Source organism: Cicer arietinum, chromosome 1 (genome assembly GCF_000331145.2).
Source record: "Cicer arietinum cultivar CDC Frontier isolate Library 1 chromosome 1, Cicar.CDCFrontier_v2.0, whole genome shotgun sequence".
Taxonomy (NCBI): Eukaryota; Viridiplantae; Streptophyta; class Magnoliopsida; order Fabales; family Fabaceae; genus Cicer; species Cicer arietinum.
The window spans coordinates 18244597-18260960 of NC_021160.2; the positions used below are offsets into that span (position 1 = coordinate 18244597).

General features: G+C 29.6%; 1 long non-coding RNA gene and 1 pseudogene across 1 annotated transcript; both read right to left on the minus strand.

The window, feature by feature from the left end:
- Positions 1–1060: 1060 nt before the first annotated feature.
- Positions 1061–10246, minus strand: LOC101494944 (pectinesterase/pectinesterase inhibitor PPE8B-like; annotated as a pseudogene).
- On the minus strand, positions 1926–2954 carry LOC105852667 (uncharacterized). The gene is made up of 3 exons (XR_001144550.3): positions 2793–2954; positions 2596–2657; positions 1926–2062 (listed from the first exon to the last, which is right to left on the minus strand). It is a non-coding gene; the product is annotated as an uncharacterized lncRNA (long non-coding RNA).
- Positions 10247–16364: the final 6118 nt, after the last annotated feature.

Consider the following 16364-nt stretch of genomic DNA (forward strand, 5'->3'; position numbering starts at 1 on the left):
AATCAATTTTGATAAAAGTTAATAACGAAAATAAATATATAAATATAAAATTAATTAATGATATAATCACATAATATTATCGTTTAATATCATTATTTTCAAATTCTAATGTATTTATTACGTTTTCCTAGAAGGATATGCTTCACAAAGTATTTTAGAAATCCGACGCATACATTTTCCTCTATAGAATCATTTATATAAATATATAGATTTATGTAAAAACTCTACTAGTTGTCTTCTTCTTGTTTTTTTTTTTTTAATTTTGCATCCTTTCATTTAAGAAGGGTGATCTAGGGCCAATATTTGGTTCGAAATCATCATTTTAAATCATTTTTTATTTTATTTTTATTTAAATAAGTAATTTTCATACGTATTCGTTTTAGTGTGATGTTTTTATTTTCTGTCTTGTTACAATATTTTAATTTCACACTTTGTTTTTTGTTTTAAATTGACATATCAACTTCGATCTAATACAAATTCAATCAATATATAACTTTAAATTCTTCAATATTGCACCTCTAGAGACATGAGTATTTCAGACACATCAAATTTATCATATTTGTAGGTTTTGTTACACTTGTAGATATTGTCTTTTTTGTATTATTAACATGAATGGTGTGAGTTTGTTTGCAAATTCATATTTTTATTTTTAAAGATTTTAAATTGTATTATTGATTAATGTAATTTCGATGAGTTAATGAATTCCGTTTTTTAGTAAATTTTTTTTATTGATTTTGGTTTAAAACCCATATTATGTGTTACTGAGCAAATACAAAGTCCCTAAAATTTAAAGAAAAATTAATTTGTTGTGCATGACCATATTTACCAATTTGTTTTGTCCAAAATAAAATGCAACTAGCTATCTTATCAAATGTGTAATTATTAAATTATCAAGCAGAGATTAACTATAATGAACATCAAATTATCTTTTCTAAAATTATATTATAATAATAATAATTATTATCTTTAAGTATGACTCCCAAGTTCAGAAGTAAATGGTATAACCGTTGAAGGTAACCATAGGTTCCCTAAAATAAAGTGGGTCAAGTGAAGTTATTTGTCTACCTATAATCATTTAGAACATGGTACTATTTCCACTTGCTCATGGTCCATAATTCTTATACTCAGTATAGTACAATGTGTCTAAATATTGGGATTTGTTCCACTCTAACCATCCTTTTGGACTCACAACATCACTTATGTAAGACTGCATAAAATTTATATTATAATAATAATAATTATCTTCAAGTATGACTTCCAAGTCCAAGAGTAAATGAGATAACCGTTGAAGGTAACCATAGGTTCCCTAAAATGAAGTGTGCCACAGTGAAGCTATTTGTTTACCTATAATCATTTAGAACATTGTACCATTTCCATTTAACTCTGCCTTGTTTCCTTGCTCCTGGTCCATAATTCTTATACTCAACATAGTAGAATGTAGGGCTGGACAACGGGCGGGTACGGGCGGTTTCGGGTCCAAATTCTAAATCCGGCCCAAACCGCGGGTGATGCTCTAAGGCCCATTTCCGTCCATTTAAACTTAGGGTTTGTGCGGGTCTCGGGTCTCGGGTTATGCGGATTTTCGGGTGGGTAAATTCGGGTTGAACTATTGGACCATTTTAAATTTCTCAAATTCTAATGTGTTTTTTTTTTGTAAAATTAAGTGCAGTTTTGTGTGGGTCTTTAAACATAATGGTCTATACAACATTAATAAACATTTTTATGTTTTAAATTGTTTTTAGCCAAATAAATTGTAAATTAATTACTTCTATTTTAGACTATTTTTGATCCATTTTTCCTTTGAGCTTTGAATTTGTAAGCTATTCAAAATAGTATCATTTTAACTTAGTCTAATTTAATCTCACTTTAAAAATGATTTTTATCTTTCAAATTTATTTTGTTCCATTTTAACCTTACTAATGAGCTTTGTAAAATGAAACATGACCATGACACCATACATCAACAACAAAGAACAACATATCAATTTAAATTTATAAATAAAATATTAATTTCTTCAAAATAATGTGATTCACTTCATGCATCAATCTGAAGCACCATCAACCTACACATAAAACAAATTTAAAATTAGAATTCAGATTTACTAAGAAATAAAACATTAAAAAAGTGAAGGCCATATTATCTCTTTATCCATGAAACAAATAAATCTTAAGACCAAATTAAAAAGATTCAAGATTAAAAACTATATCAACTTATTATTATCATCATTATCTATGTAATTTCTATTCAGAAAAATTATTTCATCTACATAGACATATATAAACAAGAACATCTTAATGGTGGAAGTAGAAAACCAAAACCTAAAAACCCTAAAACTTAAAGCAAAACTCAGAAACCAAACCAAAGGCCATATGTCCTAAGTAATAAGATACCATAACCCTAAAAATAACCCTAAATCTTAAAACAAAACACAAAAATAACCCTAAATCTTAACATAAAACACATAAAAACAGTAAAACTTAAACCAAAATTCATATGTGACTGTAACTCTAAAAATAACCTAAAACACATAAAAACAGTAATAAGACGCTTAACCCTAAAAATAACCATCAATAAACGTAAAAGACTTAACAATACCGTGTTGATATGTGACTGTAACTCTTCCTTCACTCCATCAAGTTTTGTCCGATTACAAATCGCTAATTTTGAAGAGAGAAAAAAGATTAAAAGAAATCACTAAAATAACAAAGAGTAAGTTTAAAGATGTGAAAACGTGAGAAACTGAGATAAGAGGGAAAAAAAAAAGACACATAGAGAAGAGTAGAAGAACCTACCTGAAAGCTTTGTTCTCTTTTGAGAGTGAAAATGATGGCACTCCTGAGGGAATGAGTGGTAGTAGGCGGCGGGATGAGAGAAATGGGAACTAGGGTTACAGGCGGCGGAATGAGAGAAAGGAGAATTAGGTTTAGGTTTGTTACTATCATATTTATATAATGGGTTGTGCTCCTGGGCCTCATATTTCCAGTGGCCCAAAATCCATTTAGATATATATATACACGGTCGGGTTCGGTTTTTACCGGTCCAAATTTCAGAATCCGAACCCGCCCGCACAAAACCAATTCAATCCATTTTCCAAACCCGTCAATCCGGTTCACCCGACTTAACCCGCCCGAATGAGTGTTTTGGGCCTCGGACCGGTCGGTTTCGGGCGGGCTTGGCATTCTTGTCCACCCCTAGTAGAATGTGTCTAAATATTGGGATTTGTTCCACTCTAAACATCATTTTGCACTCAAAACATCACTTGTGTAAGACTGCATAAACATTATATTATAATAATAATAATTATCTTCAAGTATGACTTCCAAGTTGAGGAGTAAATGGTACAACTCTTGAAGGTAACCATAGGATCCCTAAAATGAAGTGGGCCACAATGAAGTTATTTGTCTATCTATAATCATTTAGAATAAGGTACCATTTCCATTTAACTTTGCCTTGTTTCCTTGCTCCTGGTCCATAATTCTTATACTCAATATAGTACAGTTTGTCTAAATATTGGGAATTGTTCCACTCTAACAATCCTTTTGGACTCAAAACATCACTTATGTAAGACCGCATAAAAATTGTTGTAAAATGCGGCTTCCACGGCCTACAAAGAAATGTCGAGGTTGATTTAACTAAAAGTAAAAGGTCAAAGTCTGCAGATATGTTGCAAAATTGAAATGAGAAACCAGTTAACTGTCCATTGACTTTTCCTCCATGAGTGGTGATAGTATTACTTTATTTTGGCAATCTTTTTTTACTAATATTTTACCGTTTCAAAAAACAGCAATGGCAAATCAAAAGATAAAGTCTATTGTACCACTGATTTTGCAATCTCTATAAAATTGGCAGTTGGTATACGCATATAAACTGTCTTGATAGCTAAAAATTCCACATCGATATAATACAGAGAAGTCAGAAAGAGATTTTAATGCCACTGCTTGTTGACCTATAGGTCCAGAAGTATTTCTAAAGGAAATATCCCGTGCAATGAATCCTCCGCCAATGACACATTCACAAAAGGATAAAAATCAATAAGAATTGGGTCAAGGTTTTAATATTGAAGATAAGAAGAGTTTCATAACTTCAGAGATGTTTTTAAAGAGTTATAGCAGAGATTTTCTTTTGATTATCTTACAAATACACACGAATTATTAGACTAAATAACATACTCCATTACTTATTATTAATAATCTATTTATGCAATTTTTTGAGTTCTTATATATCTAAGGTTATGCTTCTATAAAAGTAACCTTAAATCATTGTACTACCGAATTTCAATGCATCTAGTTATTGCATTAAATGATAATTTAGTGAACTATAGAGTCTCTAACTATCGAGTAACTTAATTTTATTCTCTTAAATTAAAAAACCAGAACGTTTAATAATGTTTTAAAAAAATATATATATATATTATTCTATAAAAACAATTATAGACAGAAAAACTTCACTAAAAAAACTTTCAAAAAACTATAATTATGCAAATCAAAACTTTGACTACAGGATTTTCGGAAAATCAATTTAAAGTAATTTTGGACATAGCACTTCTTACTAGAGTTTGGGGTTGCATGCACCGCATCTATCACTTTAGTAAAATCTCCAGTACCATCAGCTGCAACTACAACATCAAAAATATGGGTTGCATTTGTCTGCAATAACTTTTTGTCGCTTCGGTCTACCCAAGAAGGAAATCGACCCTTGATGGTATAGTGGTCAGATATTGGGTGCACCTCCACTTTGATCAGGAGATCATAAACCGGTGAAACTTATCTAAAAAATTAAACATGCCAAATCAAATTTTACTTCACGGACCTTTATACTACTATTATCATTTTCGGAAAAATATGAAATTAAATACAAACATATATGAAAAATAATAGTTAGACACCAATTCAGTTCATCAACATTTTGAAAGAGAATGATCAAATTATATGTAATATATAGATAATGTGATAAAAAGAGAGAAAATCGATGATTGAATTGAGGTAGAAAAATTAAGCATCCAAATATCACAACTTGAAATATATCTAAAAAGAAGTTGTAAAAAATTTATAACTTGTAGGAGTTGTATCCTTACCAAATTATTATGTGTAAAATGTTCCCATCTTATTTTTCCATGACTCAAGTTACTAGAGATAAAAAAGTGCATCCATACCCTCTCCAATCATCATGAAGTTCTTCTTGTCAACCTCAACATTCTTCATATAAACTCCCCTCTTTTTATAAATATGATTTGGCGATTCTTACTAGAGTTTGGGGCTGTATGCATCGCATCTATCACTTTAGTAAAATCTCCAGTCCCATCAGCTGCAACTACAACATCAAAAATATGGGTTTCATTTGTCTGATATAGCTTTTGTCGCTTCGGTCTACCCAAGAAGGAAATCGAACCTTGTTGGCAGAGTGGTCAGATATTGAGTGCACCTTCACTTTGATCAGGAGATCACAAAGCAGTGAAATTTCTCTAAAACATCAAACGGGTCAAATCAAATTTGTCTTCACGGACCATTATACTACTATTATCATTTTCCAAAAAATATGAAATTAAATACAAACATATATAAAAAATCATAGTTAAACACCTATTCACTTCATCAATATTTTGAAAAAGAATGATCAAATTATATGTAATATATAGATAATGTGATAAAAAGAGATAAAATAGATGATTGAATTGAGGTAAAAAAATGAAGTATCCAAATATCACGACATGAAATATATCTTAAAAAAAGTTATAAAAAATTGATAATTGGTAGGAGTTGTGTCCTTACCAAATGTTATTGTGTAGAATGTGCCCAACTTATTTTTTCAATGACTCAAGTCACTAGAGATAATAGTTGTATCCATACCCTCTCCAATCATTGTCAACCTCAAAATTCTCCATATAAACTTTACTCTTTATAAATATGACATAACGCTTCTCACTAGAGCTTGGGGCTGCATGCACCACCTCCATCACTGTAGTAAAATCTCCAGTACCATCAGCTGCAACTACAACATCAAAAATATGAGGTGCATTTGTCTGCAATAGCTTTTTGTCGCTTCGGACTACCCAAGAAGGAAATCGGCCCTTGTTGGCAGAGTGGTCAGAGATTGGTTGCACCTCCACTTTGATGAGGAGATCATAAATCAGGGAATCGACCTTGTCAATTTTTGTGGATATTTTATCATTCATGTTAACACTAGTTTCTTTAAGTTCATCCATGCATGTGTCGCTATTAGCATGAATATCACTTAACCATGTCCGTAAATCATGACCAAGGTTACCAGTACCATTATATTTTCCTGCAACAAATAATACCCACTTTTATTAATTAATTTATTCTAATGTTGCAAATTTGTTATTATGAAAGTGAAGTACCTAACAGATAAATCATAAATGCTAACAATACAGATAAAGAGGAGGTTGGTTCCAATTTTTACACAAATGTTAAATTCATAAAAATTATATATTAAGATACTGCCAAAAAAGGTCACTCTTAAGACCATTTTGTACATGCAAATAATTTATACTAACGTGGGTAAAGATTGGTAGTCATTGAGAACAACACTTCAAATAGCAAGGAATTTAACAGATTATTCAAAATAAAGGCAATGGATATTAACAAAGGCACTGAATAATGCTAATGAGAATGAAGAAAGATAATGAATGATGATGTTACCTTTCGAACTCTCAACAACAAATCTACACCAATCGAGTTCTTTGACAGACAAGTCTAGCAATTTCAAACATGTTGAAATGGCGTTAGAGAGACGAAAGTCGTCAACACCATTAACATGGGTGAGCTCAAACTGCAGAATAGATGTAACATCCTGCAACACATGCTCTACAGTTTTCAAGGAAACAACAAACTCATAAGGAGTCACATTCAAACACTCTAGTCTCTTTAGACTATTTAGACTAAAGCCAACAGTAGAAGAATCAAACTGAGTGCAAAAGAAAATGAAAATGAAAAACATGGACAAAGATGGTTTGTTTAGACGGTGAAATAGCATTAGAACAGAAATAAAATTTCTAAGCTTGAGTTTGAGTCTATAGAACTTGAGTCATATTTATACTGAACTAGTGTGTAACCCGTGCGTGCGTCGCACAAAAACAATGTACATTTTAATAATTAAATTGTTATATTAATATATATATATATATATATATATATATCAATTCTCATAAATTTTATTGACATGTCAATGTTACTGATAGCACCAATCTTTAACGATGATACCTTATGTTTGAATTCTCCAAAGAATTTTTTTTCTTTCCAACAAAACTTATTATAAAACAATACTTTTAATTTTAAATAAATAAAAACAATAATTATAAAATAAATAAATAATTAGATCAGATGAAATAAGAATTTTTAAAATAATGGACATGACATATATAACTTAAGTATGTTATTTATATGAAATACATGATATTTAAAAATTTATGTAAATTTTGTTGAAATATCTTTTATTTCGGTACTAGTCACAAAATACTACAGAAAAATAATCTTCTCATTACAAAAAAAATTACAATACACATAAAAACTATGGTTATCTTTTATCTTTAAATTTGCATGTTAGTCTTCATTAATCTTTCATTTCTTTTGAATTTGCATGATATTTAATAATAAATTTAGAATGTAAAATGTATAATAGATTAGTAAAATAGTAGTTTTAAAAAAATCATTACACACTTTCACAAAAACTCGTCAAATCGTGGTGGAACAAATTTGTTAAATCAGTGGTTGAAGTTTGAAAAACCATTACTCCTACATAAAAACCGTCGAATCGATAATAAATTCTATTTTTTTTTAATTCCTAAATAAATTTTATATTTATTTAAATATATTATTATTTTTCTCCTCGCTGAAAATTAACTTGAATTAATGGCGCCTACGTAAATTAATTTACTTAATATTATTTTTCTCTTCAATATAACTTTGTGCTAACAGTGTTTATTAGATAAACTAAAATCAAAATTATTAAGACCGACAACAACTATGTATGAGAGAAATCTTATAAATATACATACACAAACGTATAATTTTTTTAAACAAAATTTAAAAACATAAACAATAATAAAATATATGTAACAAAATAGTAATTTTTTTTTATAAATAGAATATAATAACAATGACATATTGAAATAAATTTACCAGTAATTCATGTGAACACATCTACCAAAATAATTGATGTGTACCATTTTGTATATTCAATATCAAATAGTGTTCCATTTTTTCATATACCCCACAAATTTGTTGTACATAGCTCCTTCAAGAATGTTAATCTCAAATCCAGAAATAAAAGCTCACGTGCTTCAATTTTATCCCCTAAAAATATGAAACAATTATAGACAGAAAAACTTCACTAAAAAAAACTTCCGTAAAACTATAATTATACAAATAAAAACTATGAGAAGTACTGCAGAATACAATCTAAAGTAGTAATCTTGGTTCAAAAGTAAATTTTAATAAAATACTATCTATTTTTTATTTTTACAAAATACTTTGTTTTTACTAAAATAGTAAGGATCAACTCTTGACTACTTTTTGAGATTCATGTTAAACAGATTCATTTTTTGTATCTAATTATATCTCTTTAATTCATTTTAGGACAGGACTATATTTATGTTCAAATATATCGTTTTTAAATATTTGAACCACATAGATGTATGAGAACACCTAGATATACATTATGTTGAAAAAAATTCAAAAATCAATAGGACCAAATCATATTTGTCTTCATGGACCTTTATACTACTATTATCATTTTCCAAGAAGATATGAAATTAAATAAATAAAAAATATGAATAATAATATTTAGACACCCATACACTTCATCAATATCTTAAAAGAGAATGATAAAATATATGTGATATATAGATACTGTGATAACAAGAGGGAAATTAAATGATTGAATTGATGTAGAAAAATAAAGTATCCCAATATCACTGATCAGAAATATATCTAAAAAGAAATTGTAAAAAGTTGATAATTTGTAGGGGGTTGTGTGTCCTTACCAAATGTTGTTGTGAAGTATGTGGACAAATTATTTTTTTTATGACTTAAGTTACTGGAGATAATGGTTGCGTCCATACCCTCTCCAATCATCATGAGGTTCTTCTTGTCAAACTCAACCTCAACATTCTCCATATAAACTCCCCTCTATATAAATATGACATAACGCTTCTCACTAGAGCTTGGGGCTGCATGCACCGCCTCCATCACTGTAGTAAAATCTCCAGTACCATCAGCTGCAACTACAACATCAAAAATATGAGGTGCATTTGTCTGCAATAGCTTTTTGTCGCTTCGGACTACCCAAGAAGGAAATCGGCCCTTGTTGGCAGAGTGGTCAGAGATTGGTTGCACCTCCACTTTGATGAGGAGATCATAAATCAGGGAATCGACCTTGTCAATTTTTGTGGATATTTTATCATTCATGTTAACACTGGTTTTTTTAAGTTCATCCATGCATGTGTCGCTATTAGCATGAATAGCACTTAACCATGTCCGTAAATCACGACCAAGGTTACTTGTACCATTATATTTTCCTACAACAAATAATACCCACTTTTATGAATTAATTTATTCTAATGTTGCAAATTTGTTATTATGAAAGTGAAGTACCTAACAGATAAATCATAAATGCTAACAAAACAGATAAAGAGGAGGTTGGTTCCAATTTTTACACAAATGTTAAATTCTGAAAAATTATATATTAAGATACTGTCAAAAAAGGTCACTCTTAAGACCATTTTGTACATGCAAATAATTTATACTAACGTGGGTAAAGATTGGTAGTCACTGAGAACAACACTTCAAATAGCAAGGAATTTAACAGATTATTCAAAATAAAGGCAATGGATATTAACAAAAGCACTGAATAATGCTAATGAGAATGAAGAAAGATAATGAATGATGATGTTACCTTTCGAACTCTCAACAGCAAATCTACACCAATCGAGTTCTTTGACGGACAAGTCTAGCAATTTCAAACATGTTGAAATGGCGTTAGAGAGACGAAAGTCGTCAACACCATTAACATGGGTGAGCTCAAACTGCAGAATAGATGTAACATCCTGCAACACATCCTCTTTAGTTTTCAAGGAAACAACAAACTCATAAGGAGTCACATTCAAACACTCTAGTCTCTTTAGACTATTTAGACTAAAGCCAACAATAGAAGAATCAAACTGAGTGCAAAAGAAAATGAAAATGAAAAACATGAACAAAGATGGTTTGTTTAGACGGTGAGATAGCATTAGAACAGAAATAAAATTTCTAAGCTTGAGTTTGAGTCTATAGAACTTGAGTCATATTTATACTGAACTAGTGTGTAACCCGTGCGTGCTTCTCATTACAAAAAAAATTACAATACACATAAAAACTATGGTTATCTTTTATCTTTAAATTTGCATGTTAGTCTTCATTAATCTTTCATTTCTTTTGAATTTGCATGATATTTAATAATAAATTTAGAATGTAAAATGTATAATAGATTAGTAAAATAGTAGTTTTAAAAAAATCATTACACACTTTCACAAAAACTCGTCAAATCGTGGTGGAACAAATTTGTTAAATCAGTGTTTGAAGTTTGAAAAATCATTACTCCTACATAAAAACCGTCGAATCGATAATGAATTCTAGTTTTTTTAATTCCTAAATAAATTTTATATTTATTTAAATATATTATTATTTGTCTCCTCGCTGGAAATTAACTTGAATTAATGGCGCCTACGTAAATTAATTTACTTAATATTATTTTTCTATTCAATATAACTTTGTGCTAACAGTGTTTATTAGATAAACTAAAATCAAAATTATTAAGACCGACAACAACTACGTGGCAACACTGTTTATTAGATAAACTATAATCAAAATTATTAAGACCGACAACAACTATGTATGAACACTGTTTATTAGATAAACTATAATCAAAATTATTAAGACCGACAACAACTATGTGGCAACACTGTTTATTAGATAAACTATAATCAAAATTATTAAGACCGACAACAACTATGTGGCAACACTGTTTATTAGATAAACTATAATCAAAATTATTAAGACCGACAACAACTATGTGGCAACACTGTTTATTAGATAAACTATAATCAAAATTATTAAGACCGACAACAACTATGTGGCAACACTGTTTATTAGATAAACTATAATCAAAATTATTAAGACCGACAACAACTATGTGGCAACACTGTTTATTAGATAAACTATAATCAAAATTATTAAGACCGACAACAACTATGTGGCAACACTGTTTATTAGATAAACTATAATCAAAATTATTAAGACCGACAACAACTATGTGGCAACACTGTTTATTAGAAAATAACAATGACATATTGAAATAAATTTACCAGTAATTCATGTGAACACATCTACCAAAATAATTGATGTGTACCATTTTGTATATTCAATATCAAATAGTGTTCTATTGTTTCATATACCCCACAAATTTGTTGTACATAGCTCGTTCAAGAGTGTTAATCTCAAATCCAGAAATAAAAGCTCATGTGCTTCAATTTTATCCCCTAAAAATATGAATCACATCTTTGCTAATAACAAATAAGATCGTGTATAATTTAAAATTTGAATTTATAAACAAAAGAATTAAACCTTAACATCACCCATCAAGACCATTTCCAACCTAAAATTTATGTTTTGACGTTGACACGAACAATGTCACAACTTTATCAACCAAATTCCATGAATCCTTATTTGGAGAAATTGAAGCAACAAAATCTTATTTTTTTTCGAAGAAAGATAAACACAAAAATGAATAACGAATTTTGGTAAAAAAAAAAAAAAAAACCAATAAGGAATTGTGTATATAGTAGATAATGTGAATGATATTTATAAGAGAGACACAAAAAATGAGAGATCATTAGAGACATTTAACGGAATAGGGTGAATTAAGAAGAATAATTTTTTTAATTAAATTAATTTGAAATGACGGTTGCTAAAGTAGTGCTTTAAAAATAATTACCTTTCAATTGACCACTCAATTCTCAACCGTAAAATATGAAATGACAGGTCGTGCATTATATTTTATTTTTAATTTATTTTCTTATTTTTTTAATTGGTCATTCACTTCTGCATTTCTCATGTAATGGAAGTTTTATTTTTTTCTTTAAAAAAATTTATTTTTCTTATTTTTTAATTGGCCATTAACTTCAGACGCATAGAAAAAACTGTCAAGTCGTGGTATATTGTATTTTATTTTTAATTTTTTAATTGACCATTAAATTCTTAACGGATGTATCGTGGAGAAAGATCGTGATGTAAAAGAAGTTTTATGCTTTTCTTACAAAAAAAACTTTTTATTTTTAATTCGTTCCTTTTATTTTTTAATTGACCATTAACTTCTCAAGCACAAATACGTATTATTTCTATTAATAGAAACTTGATATTTTCTTAACACTTTAGTTTGTTAACACGTGTCAAACTTGCCAATTTATCATGTTTGCTTTATTATAATGTATAGATATAAACTTTATGTGTTTTCCTTTGACTGAAAATAATTTGTGTAAAACTGTTAAATAATTATAAAAATAGAAAATAAATATAAATAATATTTAACAAAGTCTTAAGAATATTAATACAAAATTCGTATATCTCTAACTTTTTATTTAGTATTTTCAATATTTGTGTGTGGTATAGTGAAAAAGTGATAACAAGGTATATTTTAAAAAAAATTGAAAAAGTGTTAAGAAAATGCTACTTTGTCAATTCATTGGTCATATTCAAAAATATTGTGCAAATGTTACAAGAAAGTTTTATGAATTATATATATATATCATTTTTTTATTTGAAAAAAAATGATTAATTTTTTAAAAAAATTATTTAAGGACGTCGTCTTTGCAAATGTAAATTTATTTAAGGAAGTCGTCATATACAAAGGTAACTTATAAAGAAAAAAAAAAGAAATATATTAATATATAGTTTTAAAAAAAAAAGTAAATTGATATTTTTTTTTTAAAAATAGGATATTAAAAAAAACCAAATAAAAACCTAATAACCAGTAGCAAAAGAATACAAAATCTTGAAGTAGTCTCCAATAGTTTTCATACTCATTGACAACTCAATAGTCTTTACAAAAAGCAAGATTCTTTAACATACAAAATCTCTGACTGTGCTATCATCACGTGAGGGTGCTTGTCTCACATGCTTGTACTTTGTACAATTTGCATCAGTCTCTCTTCCTTTTATCGGAGGGCCATATATTGTAGTAGCAATCATTTTTATAGTATAAGGAGAAAACGGTAAAGTTGATTTATTATAATTTTATAATTTGATTTTTTATGTTTAAAATGTAAACAATGTTATTTTTTTTTAACAAAAATTCAAAATATTTATCAAAATTTTCAAACAAAACTCATAAAATTAATTATCATCTTCAATATAATTATGCAAAATTTATCAAATGCATAACTTAAATATTCAAATAAACTTATATTTTCATCTCTAACGATATCAAATTTATCAAATAAAAAATGAAAATATGGTAGTATCTTATTCTTAGTCATAATTTTATTTTGTACATTCATAAGTAAGAATTAGACTATAATGTATTAGATTGAAATTCTAAAGACTTTATACAAAATAATATTGATTATTAATTATTTATACACTAATATATATATATATATATATATATATATAAAATATTTTACAACCCAAGGATATTAGATGCACATTAATCTCGATTCAAAGTTAGCTATGTCACTACGCCAAAAATGACATTTAACAGCGCCCATTTTACAGCGCTTGCTAAACACAAGCGCTGTTTTAATTATATTTTAAAAATAACGGAACCTATTACAGCGCTTTTGATTCAAAGCGCTGTAAAACAAGCGCTGTAGTAGGTCATATAACGTTTGCGCATCACGTTATAAGGCGTTTACAGCGCTTGTCAAAAAAGCACTGTAAAAGGAAGCGCTTTCGCGTATCAGTTACAGCGCTTTTTTCACAAGCGCTGTAAAACACATGCGCTTTCATTGAATTTAACTACCTATTACAGCGCTTTTTTCACAAGCGCTGGAAAACACATGCGCTTTCATTGAATTTAACTACCTATTACAGCGCTTTTTTCACAAGCGCTGTAAAACACATGCGCTTTCATTGAATTTAACTACCTATTACAGCGCTTTTTTCACAAGCGCTGTAAAATACATCTTTAAAATAATTATATACGTTGGAAACCCTCATATCCTCTACATCTTTCAAATAATTATATACGTTGCGAACCCTAATATCCTCTACGTACTGTGCGGCCATCTACGTTGTCTAAGGTATTTTTTACACATGATCTGTTATGTTTTGAAATTGTCAAAAATTGTCAAAAACTCATACCACATGATCTGTTCTGTTTTGAAATTGTTAGTTGATATTGGTTTCTTTTTGAAACTTGTTGATATGTTTTGAAAGCTTATTATTTTTGTTACTGCATTTATATAGGTGGTATAATATGGATAGGAAATGGATTTCAGCCAATCGATTGTCAAAAGAGTATGAAATTGGAGTGAAGGAGTTTGTTGAGTTTGCAGTGAAGAATGCAAAAGATCCAAATAGAGTAGTTTGTCCTTGTTTAAAATGTTGTTTTGGAAAACGTGTTAGAGAAGATGAATTAGAAGGACATCTAGTATGTAATGGAATTGATCAAAGCTACACATGTTGGATAAGACATGGTGAGAAAAAAAAAGGAAACATTAATTTTGAGAATAGTTCGACATATGCTTCAACTGACTTCGATACAGATACATATGAGCCGGACCGAGTTGATGAGATTGCAAAAGCAGTTGAAGAAGATCTTCGAGATTGTCCTAAAATGTTTGAAAGTTTGTTGAGTGATGCAGAGAAAGAATTATATAATGGTTGTACTAAATTCACAAGACTGTCAGCGATATTAAAGTTGTACAACTTAAAAGCGAGTAATGGATGGTCTGATAAAAGCTTTACGGAATTATTAACACTCATAAAAGATATGTTGCCAGATGATAATGAACTTCCCAGTCGAACCTACGAGGCTAAACGGATTTTGTGTTCTATTGGAATGAGTTACGAAAGGATTCATGCGTGTCCTAACGATTGCATTTTATTTCGAAACGAATATGAACTACTTAAGGCGTGTCCGAAATGCAATGTCTCTCGATATAAGAAGAAAGAATCTACTCCAGCAAAAGTCGTGTGGTATTTTCCTATAATACCAAGATTTAGGCGCATGTATCGCAGTGAAGAAGATTCAAAACACTTGACATGGCATGCAGATGAAAGAATTAGAGATGGAATGTTTCGACACCCTGCAGATTCCCCACAATGGGCAAAAATTGATCACGAGTATCCTGAATTCGGGATAGAGTCAAGAAATCTAAGACTTGCACTTTCTACTGATGGAATGAATCCACATGGTCTTCAAAGCATCTCACATAGCACGTGGCCTGTGATTTTGGTAATATATAACCTACCTCCATGGTTATGTATGAAGCGTAAGTTTATGATGTTGTCTCTGTTAATTTCTGGACCCAAACAACCGGGGAATGATATCGACGTATACTTGACTCCTCTAATCGAAAATTTAAAAAGTATGTGGGAGACAGGTGTGGAAGTTTATGATGGGTATAAGAAAGAATGTTTCAATTTAAGGGTTATGTTGTTCGGCATAATTAATGATTTTCCAGCATATGGTAATTTATCAGGATATAGCATTAAAGGTCAGTGTGCATGTCCTATATGTGAAGAGAGTACAAATTGGATGCGGTTGAAACATTGTAAGAAGAATGTGTTTCTTGGACATCGTAGATTTTTACCTTATAGTCATCAGTATCGTGGGTGGAGAAATGCATTCAATGGAAAATCAGAGGAAGGTAAAGCTCCTTTAGCACCGACTGGATATCAAATACTTGAAAAAGTACAAGGTTTGACCAATAAATTTGGCAAACCTTTTGCGGGAGAGCTGGTGAAAACTGGGTGGAAGAAAAAGTCAATTTTCTTTGAATTGCCATATTGGAAGTCATTGTATGTAAGACATTTCCTCGATGTGATGCATATTGAAAAAAATGTATTTGAAAGTGTTATTGGTACGTTACTCAATGTTCCAGGAAAGTCTAAAGATGGCGTCAATGCAAGATTGGACTTGGTCGATATGGGAATAAGAAATGAACTGGCTCCAGTAAAGAAAGGAAATCGCACATATCTACCTCCAGCCGCTCATACTCTATCTAGAAAGGAAAAAATTGTTTTATGTAAATTTCTACACGAAGTTAAAGTTCCAGAAGGATACTCTTCGAACATTAAAAATTTGGTTTGTATGAAAGACCTCAAGTTAAAAGGTTTGAAGACCCATGATTGTCATATTATAATGGA